The sequence below is a fragment of the Panthera tigris genome, chromosome B4 (assembly GCF_018350195.1).
Source record: "Panthera tigris isolate Pti1 chromosome B4, P.tigris_Pti1_mat1.1, whole genome shotgun sequence".
In the NCBI taxonomy this organism is placed as follows: Eukaryota; Metazoa; Chordata; class Mammalia; order Carnivora; family Felidae; genus Panthera; species Panthera tigris.
This window is the reverse complement of record NC_056666.1, coordinates 28,169,784-28,180,000: the sequence shown is the minus strand read 5'-3', so window position 1 is coordinate 28,180,000 and position 10,217 is coordinate 28,169,784. Positions and strand designations below refer to the sequence as shown.

The following is a 10,217-nucleotide window of genomic DNA, read 5'->3' as shown; positions in this document are numbered from 1 at the left end:
GTGACCCTTTGTACAGGAACAATTCTGAAACATAGCAGCCAAAAGCATAGTTATTTATGTGCTCTGTTACCCTGATTTAGGGGGAAAAAAGACAAAAGAGGATCAGTTCCATACAAAGAACACAGTACTCCGCAAAAACAAGTAAAGTTTAGTTGAAAGGGAAACGGAGGAACTAAGCTGGCAACTGAGAAGCATAAACCATTTTGGCCTAGATTTGTTTGTAATGACAGTGTGACCCAGATACTCAATATTTGGCTAATATCTAAAAATCTGAAAACTGAAAGAAATGGTTTAAGTTGATTAAATATTTTAGTCCAAATGATGGGTGCTTAAAAATATACAATTAGCATTTTCTATACAGAGATTTTTAAAACTGTAAGTATTTTTGCTTTGTAAGTAATCCCATGAGTTATATTTCACCTTTATAACCATATAATAAGGATGAAACTATTACCGAGATCATGGTACAAAAATCTTCTGAAGAGCAGAAGGAGAATATACACTTTTCAAAGTAAAGCTTATTTAAGAAACTATTTATATAAACTTAAGTTTGTTCCATTCATGGCCCACACAGTTCATTCTACAGAGTTGTCTATTAAGTGTCGAGAAAATTTTTGGAAAAAAATTCCTCAGTAGCTATCAAAGTGCTGCTAACAAGGGTGCTGGAACAGGAGACAGAGAACAGACCCACCAGACACCACCTCATACTTCCTGGGAGTGACAGGGAAAGCTGCTGGTGCTTCCTGTAAGCAAAAAGTTCAGACAGCACATGCTCCTTAATGCACCTGTAGCGACAGTACTGAGTGTTTATCCACTGCTTCCTTCCTAATGATCCATGATTTGATTCAGTATCCAAGTCTCCCCCAGTAGACCCGTGGACCTCAGGGGAAGCGGACAGACCCTGAGCCTCCAGTCTAGCCCACAATTAGTCTAATCCATTATTATGGTAAGTCCCTTCTCCCTTGCCAATGATTAGTTTAGGTGTTTTAGAATTAGACAAATTTAGGTCAATGAGAAGCAAGCAGGGGTGAAGGTAAAGGGTAACTGCTTAAGAGAAAGAAAAAAAGCTATAATGTCTTTGAAAGTGAAGTTATCTTCTTTGGATCTGAAAGAAACATATAATCCTGACTGCTACTGGTAGCCATTCTGTAACTACAACACTGGGATAAACCAATACTGTGTAGAAAAAGTAGAACAGAAAGCCAAACTGAATCCTTTAAGAAATCACTGAGCCACTGGCCTAACAATGTATGTCTGCTGCAATAACACACTTCTGGTGCTTTCTTATGAGTTAATATCCTTTTAAGTCAAAAATCAGATGAATCTGGAAATGAATTAGCTTTTAGAAAGCCGATAGGTGCCAAGTTCTCAATACTTTCAGAAAATTATAAAACCTATTTTTACCTATTCCTGGCTTTTAAAGAATAATGTTATATATTATTTTTCTGTATTTTCTTAATTGCCTACAATAATTGTATATTATATATGTTATTGGAAGGCAATATTCAAAATATCAGAGTGTAAAAAACAATCGAGCCTCTTCTTGATCATTAATACAAAAGTCAAATTATGCTTTTAATACAGTACTGCAATGAGTCCCTGATCTACTCAGATTGCTATAGTGTGATTTCTCTGATATCACAGGTCTCTTGTTTTTGCTGTACTTTACTCCTAACTGTTTAAGACAGAACCATTAGACTTTCATCTACATTTGATTGGTTCCCTGTACCCTATACACTCCCATCCCACTCTGAGTTCCCAGTCATGCATATTCAGAGCATTGAATTTGCTAGAAATATGCTCTGAAACTTATAAAATTATTTTGGGGACAGTGAATTTTTCTTTGAACTTAGTTTAAACTAAAAATATCATCTAGATAATTAGTTTTGTACTTCTTATAAATAATATCTCATTTCCTCTTTTCTTCTTTTTCTTTCCTTCCTAATTTTGACATTTCCTTTGCCTAGAAATAATTTTGATCTTTTACCTACATATAGAAGACCTCTATAAAGCAGAAGGTATAAAACAGAGATGTTTGGGCCAAATATATTTCACAGGCATATTTTGCACAGTAGTCACAGAGTATTTTTAAAACAGCTGAATTAGTTACCAACTAATTCACATAAAGATGTGTATTTTAGGATCCTTTTGAAAAACTAAAAAACTTGGCAACAATCAGCATTAATTCTTACATGGCCACAATCAAGTGAAAATAGAATACTGGCTGTCCCTCTCCCCACTAAGATAAGCATAAACTTTCTACAAGTCCAGTCTCCATATATGTCCCTAAATGGCCTAATTCTTCACAGTCAGAAGTCCTTATTATTTGACTTGCTTCTCCTAATACAGCAGATAATAACACCCCTAAGTACACAAAAGATACTGTTGGCCAAGAAAATAAAGCAGTTCATAAGGTATTCAGGGAAGCAGGCTTCCAAAATTTTCTCCTCTTGAGTCTTCTAATTTAACTAGGAGCCCGTTTCTGGAACCAATGATCCAGCAAAAACTTATAATAATAAAGAAAAAAGTGTTTCTTAATAGAATGTTCCTTGAAACAAAATGGTTTAAATTTCTAAGTTTCAACCAATCAATCAATAATAGGAGAATCCTAAATATTCAGTCAACTTTCAAGTCTGATACTGACTAAAGAGTGGTATGAACAAGGTAACATGCACTACATGTGTACATAAAATTACTTATATGCTTTACCATATAAATTAGAATGACAAATTCTCTTTTGAAACTAAATTCTCCCTACGCTATTTAATGGAATAAAGCAATAGGAATTAGCTCAATTCACAAATTACTTAAGGAATAATGCTTTCTAAATTATATAATATAGTTACTTCCTAACATTCAAGCACAAGTTATTGAAGGGATTTTGGAGAGTATTTTGCACACATCCTATGCATGGAATAACAATAATACTGGGTTTGTATTTCTGTCAAATCCCTAGGCTTTGTCTACCTCAAAAATTTCAAGTCTATCACCTTCTCTCCAACTCAACTGCTGTATCCATCATCTCCAACTTCATGTACACAAACAGCTTGTAACAATAGGCTTCTATATTCACTGCAGTCAGATTCATGTTTTTCAAATGAAAATTTAATCACGTTACACCTCTACTTAAAACCTTTCCAAGGCTTCCCAATATCCTTTAGGATACAGGCTAAGATCATATCATCTGTTTCCTACATTCCTCTCCATCTTTATTTCTCCTTCTTCTCAATGCTCAGATAATACTGGAATCCTTTCCATTCTTTTGCTTTTGCAGACACTATTTCTGCTACCTGCAATGCTCTCTGACTCATGCTGGTTCTTCCCAACTAAGCCTAAAAGTTACTTCTCTTGTCCTTGCCTGATTTGCCCATTAATACTACCTCACCATGCCAGGCAGTTAGGTTTGCCTATTACGTACTCTAGTATCACCCTGTAAATTCTCTCTGTTCATCTTAGTTGTAATTATTTAATTTGTTTTTTCCAAAGTTTTTGGTTTCATGAGAACACAGATCTTAATTGTTTTATTTAATGTCTTGCAATATAATTTAATGTAATTCCAGGCATACAATACTAGCATTTAATAAATATTTGTTGAATAATGGATCTCTTAAAATTGAAGTTAATCCATAACTAAATTATTGTTGAGAAGGCAGCACAGTACAGTAGATAATACACTTATCTGGAGGTCTTGAAGACCTGGTTATTAGTCCCGTATCTACTACTTACTGTGTGACTTTAGGTCTCAAACACTTGGATTCTATACCTTAATAACACTATTGAACACCTGATCTGTCTTCCTTATGTAGTTGTTGGGAGGGGGAGAAAATGAAATAGTCTAGTACACTTTTTCACCTTAATATTTTTCAAATCAAGAGGAGTCTTAGAGTAAATATCAGAAAAACCTGCCAGTCATTACACGTTATAATACCTTGTCACTGCCTACCCAAGTAAGAACTTAGACATGACCAAGAATATACCTTTTGTCACCTCTGTTATCTGCAGATAGAACCATATACAGTGGAGTTTTAACCTAACATCAAGATCTTCTGGATGACTTTCAAGAGAAATTACTTAACTTCTAATAATATGTAATATAATTAGTAAAAAAAAAAAAGCTACAAGTTTAATTAAATAGGAAATGGAAACCAAGCCATAAATTTAAGTATGCTATCAATTCTAAAGGTGTTAGAGGTCAAGAGTAGCATGTGGCTGCAATGCTTGTGGCTAAAAGTAATTCAGAATAATCCTCAGATAGAATGTTCCTTCCTCCCACAAGAAAAGTGTCTCATTTTTTCCAAAAAGAGAGGAAAATGTCATTAAATCAAAGGATGTCTCTTACAATTGCTGATTTATTTGAATAAAATATAGTAATATGCATGAATATGTTCTGCAAATTATGTGCCATACAAATAGGTGCCCATTGTGTGCTGTGTACAAAAAAATAATGCTTTACATAAAACTTAATAAAAGCTTCTCCCAAAAATTACCTATAAAATCTATGCATAAAAATAAGATGAAACAAGATTCTAATGTCATTAATTTTTTAGAGGAAATGAAATATTCCCCTTTTAGTAGACAGACTTGCCGAAACAGACTCCACTTCTTTCACTCTGTTCTCACTTTTAGCATGTCCCACATAACCCAGAACACTGTCATATGTCTAATTATTTAAAATATTCCCCTGGGAACCCTGTTCTAATAGGTAATCATTAAAATTCTTCCTTATGTCTTTCTCCATTCTTTCAATTGTCTGTTATATTTAATGTGATATTTTATTTGTGTCTTTCCAGATATTGTTTAAAGCCAAATCAATATCCTCTTCAATGTGATCTTCAAGCGTGAAATAGGACACCGGCTTTCACTTATTTTATACAAGTAGTACCGGTTTTCTAGGACTTGCTTACCTGGTGACCAAAACCATGTACTGACAATATGACAGGTTGGTGGTACTGGTGACTACTGAGACTAAAACAAACAATACGTAACTCAAACAGAATCAAATTTTTGCCTATCAGTACCATGCTCCTTAAGCAAAGGAAGTATAGTAACTCTACGCCCTCCTTATAAAGGACCACTGGAAAATTATATATCTCTTCAGACTTCTTTCTCTGATTCAGTTTGTTAGTCCCTATGGCAAAGGACTTATATATTAGATTGTAAATAAATTCTGGAAGATGACCCAGAAAGACCACTTAGGAAAAGTCACAAGACTTCCCTGCATAATATAAGGTAGAATAGAATGTAGAGCTATGGCAAATAAGAACAGCAAACTTCTTTAAACATTTCTACTGATCAGCAGTTCATTACATTGTAAACAGCCCATATAGAACAGTTTATAAAGAATTTTGCATGAAACAGATGCTTAGATTAGAAGACCTATAAATTATGTGGCTGTTATAAACTTTACTCAAAGTGGAACCATCAATAAACCTTGATAAGGCTGATAAGACTTTAGATAAATTATGACTCATCACTAAAATTATACTTTAAGTACTATCATCACAAATATATACATTATTTAAACATGAAGGTCATGGGGAAAGGTGTGGTAAGAGTAACTGAATTTCCAGCGCTATGCTGTGTACTTCCAAATCATCTCATTTAACTGGTAAATTTTCCTGTGATGTTAACATTACTATGTGAGTTGAGAAAACAGTAAATAATAGCCGTTAAGTGACTCTATTATAAAGTCAGCATACAAACCCTCATGTGCTTGAATATACCAGTTTGTGAAACGTGGTAATGGCCAACAGCTAAATTCAGAAAAATATCCAATACAGTTGGAGTTTCCAAAGTTGGCTACAACAGTATGTCCCATCCCATTTTCTCTTTTATAGTGTGATTTCCTGTGCCAAGAAATAAAACCAATTTGCCCTCCTCTTGATATGGGCTGGTCTTGTGATCTGCTTTGACCAACAGAATGGGCACAGTGATTCTGGGTCACTCATGAATCTGGGCCTTCAAAGAGCTACAGCTTCTGCCTTTGCCTTTTGGAACATTTTTTCTTGGAATCTGGCTATCCTGACGTGAGGGAGCCCAATTAACATCACAGAGAGGCACCCTTACCGAGAACTAAGGGCCAGGGGCCAGCAACCTGCATCCATTGCCAGTCATGTGAGCAGGCCGTTTGAGTCTGCCCTGCCTTCCTAGCACTACAAGGAAAGCCACACAAGGCAGAAGATTCACCCAGTCAACCCTTAAAATGATGAGAAATAGTAAATTACTGTTGTTTAAGCCACTAAACCTTAGAGTGGTTTGTTATGAAGCACCTGATAAGTAAAACACTATTTCCCTTAGAAATGTATTTCAACAATACCAGTGTCAGCACTTAAATGGCCAATAAAAACCAGAATATACTTGGTTTCTGTGACTGAAATAGAATTGTGAAAAAACATAATAAAGCCTAAGCTTTAAGAATTACTAAGGGTTTGGGCACCCAGGCGGCTCAGTCAGTTAAGTGTCTGACTCTTGATTTCAGCTCAGGTCATGATCTCAGGGTTTGTGAGTTCGAGCCCCACACTGGGCTCCACACAGAGAGTGCAGAGCCTTCTTGGGATTCTCTCTCTCCCTCTCTCTCTCTCTGCCCCTCCCATGCCCACTTTCTCGCTCTCTCAAAATAAATAAACTTTAAAAAAAAAGAAAGGTTACACTTAGTGTAAATAAAAAAACCAGTAGGGTTCAGTGCTTAAAATCACAATGTGTCATAAAATGACAAGGACTTTTTATGGATAAAGTTAATACTGACAAATCACTAAGTCTTAAAATAAGAAAATAAGAAGGCATCACTTTAAGTTCAAAAAAGAAAGACAAATAGGTAACAAGGCAGAGTTTGGTTAGATCAAAATAGATAATCCAGATTAAATTTCTTAGCCTATGTATTATAGACTACCATCATATGAATAGTATACAATAAAATACACAGCACTGGATCATACTAAACATTCTATCTTATTCAGAAAATTCTTCAAAGAAGAATTAAAATAGCAACACACCACAGAAGGAGCAAAATAGCAAATATTCATAAATATTTCCAGTTGGCAGAGTCTGGATTACAGTCTACTGTCTTACATTAAACATCTATTATATGAAAGTACTGTTATACCATGAAATATGCTGAGTGCACACAAATTAAAAAAAATTCTTTTAGATACTCTTAGGGATAGCAGATGCTAATTTATTACAAAAACTAAGAATATAGTTGATTTATGAAAGATAACCATCATCTCCAGTGGTGTCATTGATAAGGAGATTACTTAGATAGACAATTGCTGTGATCCAATAAAACGGAGTCTCTTATGATTTAAACAGCAGAGAGAAAATAACCTGGCATAATTCCTACTTTGCTGCTATAATAAAAGGTAGAAAAATGGAATTTCACATATTTAATATAATCTTATAATTCTTACAAAATAAAGAATTCTAAAATATCACATAAAGAATAAAAACAACTCTCATGTTTTACCAAACTAACTTTGTCATTTCATCTACTTAAAAAGATTTCTGAAAAACTGGAAGAAATTCAATGATTTACTCAATTTTAAAACTCAATTTTATTTTCAGGCAGACACTATGGAAAATACTATATCCAAAAGGAAAAATGTATTTTGCTAAAAGGAACTCCCAAGGCAACTTTACCATAAGGGTAAGGTCTAATGATTTATAACTACTACATATCTTTTCAGTTGCTACTGGAGAATACACATTTAAAACAGATTTATTCGTTTTCTTAGGTTGACCTCAGATATTCAGTGAACATTAAGGTTGCAGCAATGCCCAAGCCCTTGCACATTCACACAAAGTTACTCTTTGGCTGTAAAGGATCCTTTTAAAAGAGAGAAAGTGAATATAATGGAGGAGAAAGGGACTGGGGAGGAAGAAAAAGCCGCTTTTGTGCCATATGAATTATTTATTCAGTCAAGCAATGAACTCACTATTTCCAACTCTAACAATCTATCAGGGAACTCTAAATAAGTGAACTCAAAGAGTAATAAAGTTTAAAAACTATCACTACTTACCAAGCTTGATTTTTTTTCTACTTGCAAACATTTTTAACTTTGTAAATTATATTTTTACAGAGTAATTTATAGTTCTAACTTATAAGTTTTATAAATCAGACAAGAAGTGTCAATTTTTAAAAGACCAAAACAATCAGCTAATAACTTTCATCAGAGGATATTAGGAATTAACAAACTATTTTTTTGTTATTTTTTAAAAATTATTTATCTTTGAGAGAGACAGAGCATGAGCGGGGGAGGGGCAGAGAGAGAGGGAGACACAGAATCTGAAGCGGGCTCCAGGCCCTGAGTTGTCAGCACAGAGCCTGATGAGGGGCTCAAACTCAAGAACCACGATCATGACCTGAGCCGAAGTCAGATGCTTAACAGGCTGAGTCACACAGGCGTCCCTATTTTTTTGTTACTCTTAATTTAGAAACCCAATTGCAAAAATGCTCATTTATCAACCTTTTTACTACTACTATTATTTGTGTCTGCTTAATAATTAAGTATCTTAAACTGGCTCAAGAAAACCTTTCTCCACTGGTGATAATGTCATCGCGATGTTTTACAGAAATCTCTAGAAGGTCATCTGGTTCTTGATAAGCATAGCCGAGTTAGAGTCATATTTCCCTCACAACCATTAATGATGTTTGGTTGCCTAAATTATTAATAGAGATTAAGCCTTTGAATAAAGGCAGAGATAAGGTACTTGTTTCCTGAAAAGAGAAATAATCAGGTTTAATATATGCCCATCACCTTCTCTTTACATATTTGAGATGATGCAGAATTTTTGCCCCCTTTCTCATCACAAAATAATTTACTCTAGAAATATGAAAACACTTTGCCTTTTGTGTGAATGTTTGAATCTTCACTGCTCTCCCTTTTTGGCTTTGACTGAGGCACTTGTAACCTGTAACCCCCACACAGAATGCAACTTCTTTTGAAAAGTTACACACAAATCCTTATACTTTCATTCTCTATTTAAAGTTGTTTGAAAATCGCTATGTCTCAACAGAAGTGTCTATAATTTGACTGGACTAGTATTTTCAGATAAAATACCCAAATAGTAAGCCTAATATCTTGTCCATTTGGTCTAGCTCCCTCCGTGGTCCAGGTGCCTCTGATTCTCCCTGCTTCTGCTTTCCTTTCAGACAAATCATCTGATAAGACAGAAGCACTGATCCTTGTTTAAGCCCCCTTCCCCCCCTCCCCCCCCCCCCCCCCCCCCCCCCCCCCGCCAATGAGAATCAGAGCTGGGAGAGTACTTAAAATCCATCTAGATTTCTGGTGAGGAAACTGAGGTCCACACAAGTGCTGTTATTAATCCAGATACCCATAATTAGTTTGTGGCACAGCACAGATTAGAAACCGTGTTTTCAGACACCATCTGGTGCTCTCTGCTCCATGTCTTCACCAGCCTCCCAAAAGGATCCTGGAATTCATACTGAAGAGTATAAAATGCGTAAGGCCTTTTGGAAAGCACTTTAGCAATATGTACTGTGAGGCTTAACAGGGTTTGCCCAATAATTCCACTCCTGGGATTCTATCTTGGGATAAACTGTCAGATAAGCTTTATATACAAATATTCTTGTTGGGTATTTATAATCAGAAAAACATTTAAGAACATATGTAGCCAATAATAAGAGGAGGTGGTATATCTACTAAAAGAACTATAATGGAGCAACTGGAAATGTTTATTAAAATTTTACAGTAGTGTTATAAAAGGAACTTTCTTATGTTAAGTGGTGCTGTGTATGTGCAGAGGGAGACAACTTAAAAAACTTATGAATGTACGCAAAACAAATGTTCTCAAATCCTTAGTTCTTCATTGAGTGACATTCATTATATTACATTAAGACTGACAAAAATAAGAGAGGAATTTTATTTTAAAGAAGAGATTATAAGGGAGAGAAAATGATCTCCAATAGATACAGCTGCCTTATTTTTAAAAAAAAATTTTTTAACGTTTATTTATTTTTTGAGAGACAGAGACAGAGCATGAGCTGGGGAGGGGACAGAGAGAAGGGGGAGTCACAGATTCTGAAGCAGGCTCCAAGCTCTGAGTTGTCGGCACAGAGCCCGATGTGGGGCTCGAACTCATGAACCACGAGATGATGACCTGAGCCGAAGTCGGATGCTTAACCGACTGAGCCACCCAGACACCCCCAGCTGCCTTGTTTTTCTAATTGGCATTGCACAATTCATTTTCTTTCTCCAGAA

General features: G+C 35.3%; 1 protein-coding gene and 1 long non-coding RNA gene across 17 annotated transcripts in view; one reads left to right on the top strand and one right to left on the bottom strand.

Annotated features, from left to right (window-relative positions):
• LOC122240258 overlaps positions 1 to 8,014 on the top strand; it is an 18,146-nt gene extending 10,132 nt beyond the window's left edge. For both annotated transcript variants that reach the window (XR_006219724.1, XR_006219725.1), the window contains exons 2-4: positions 4,791 to 4,939; positions 7,561 to 7,642; positions 7,731 to 8,014. This is a non-coding gene — a long non-coding RNA (uncharacterized LOC122240258). The remainder of the gene's footprint in view (positions 1 to 4,790; positions 4,940 to 7,560; positions 7,643 to 7,730) is intronic.
• Positions 1 to 10,217, bottom strand: part of ZEB1 (zinc finger E-box binding homeobox 1) — a 197,956-nt gene that overhangs the window by 158,509 nt on the left and 29,230 nt on the right. The window lies entirely within an intron of this gene.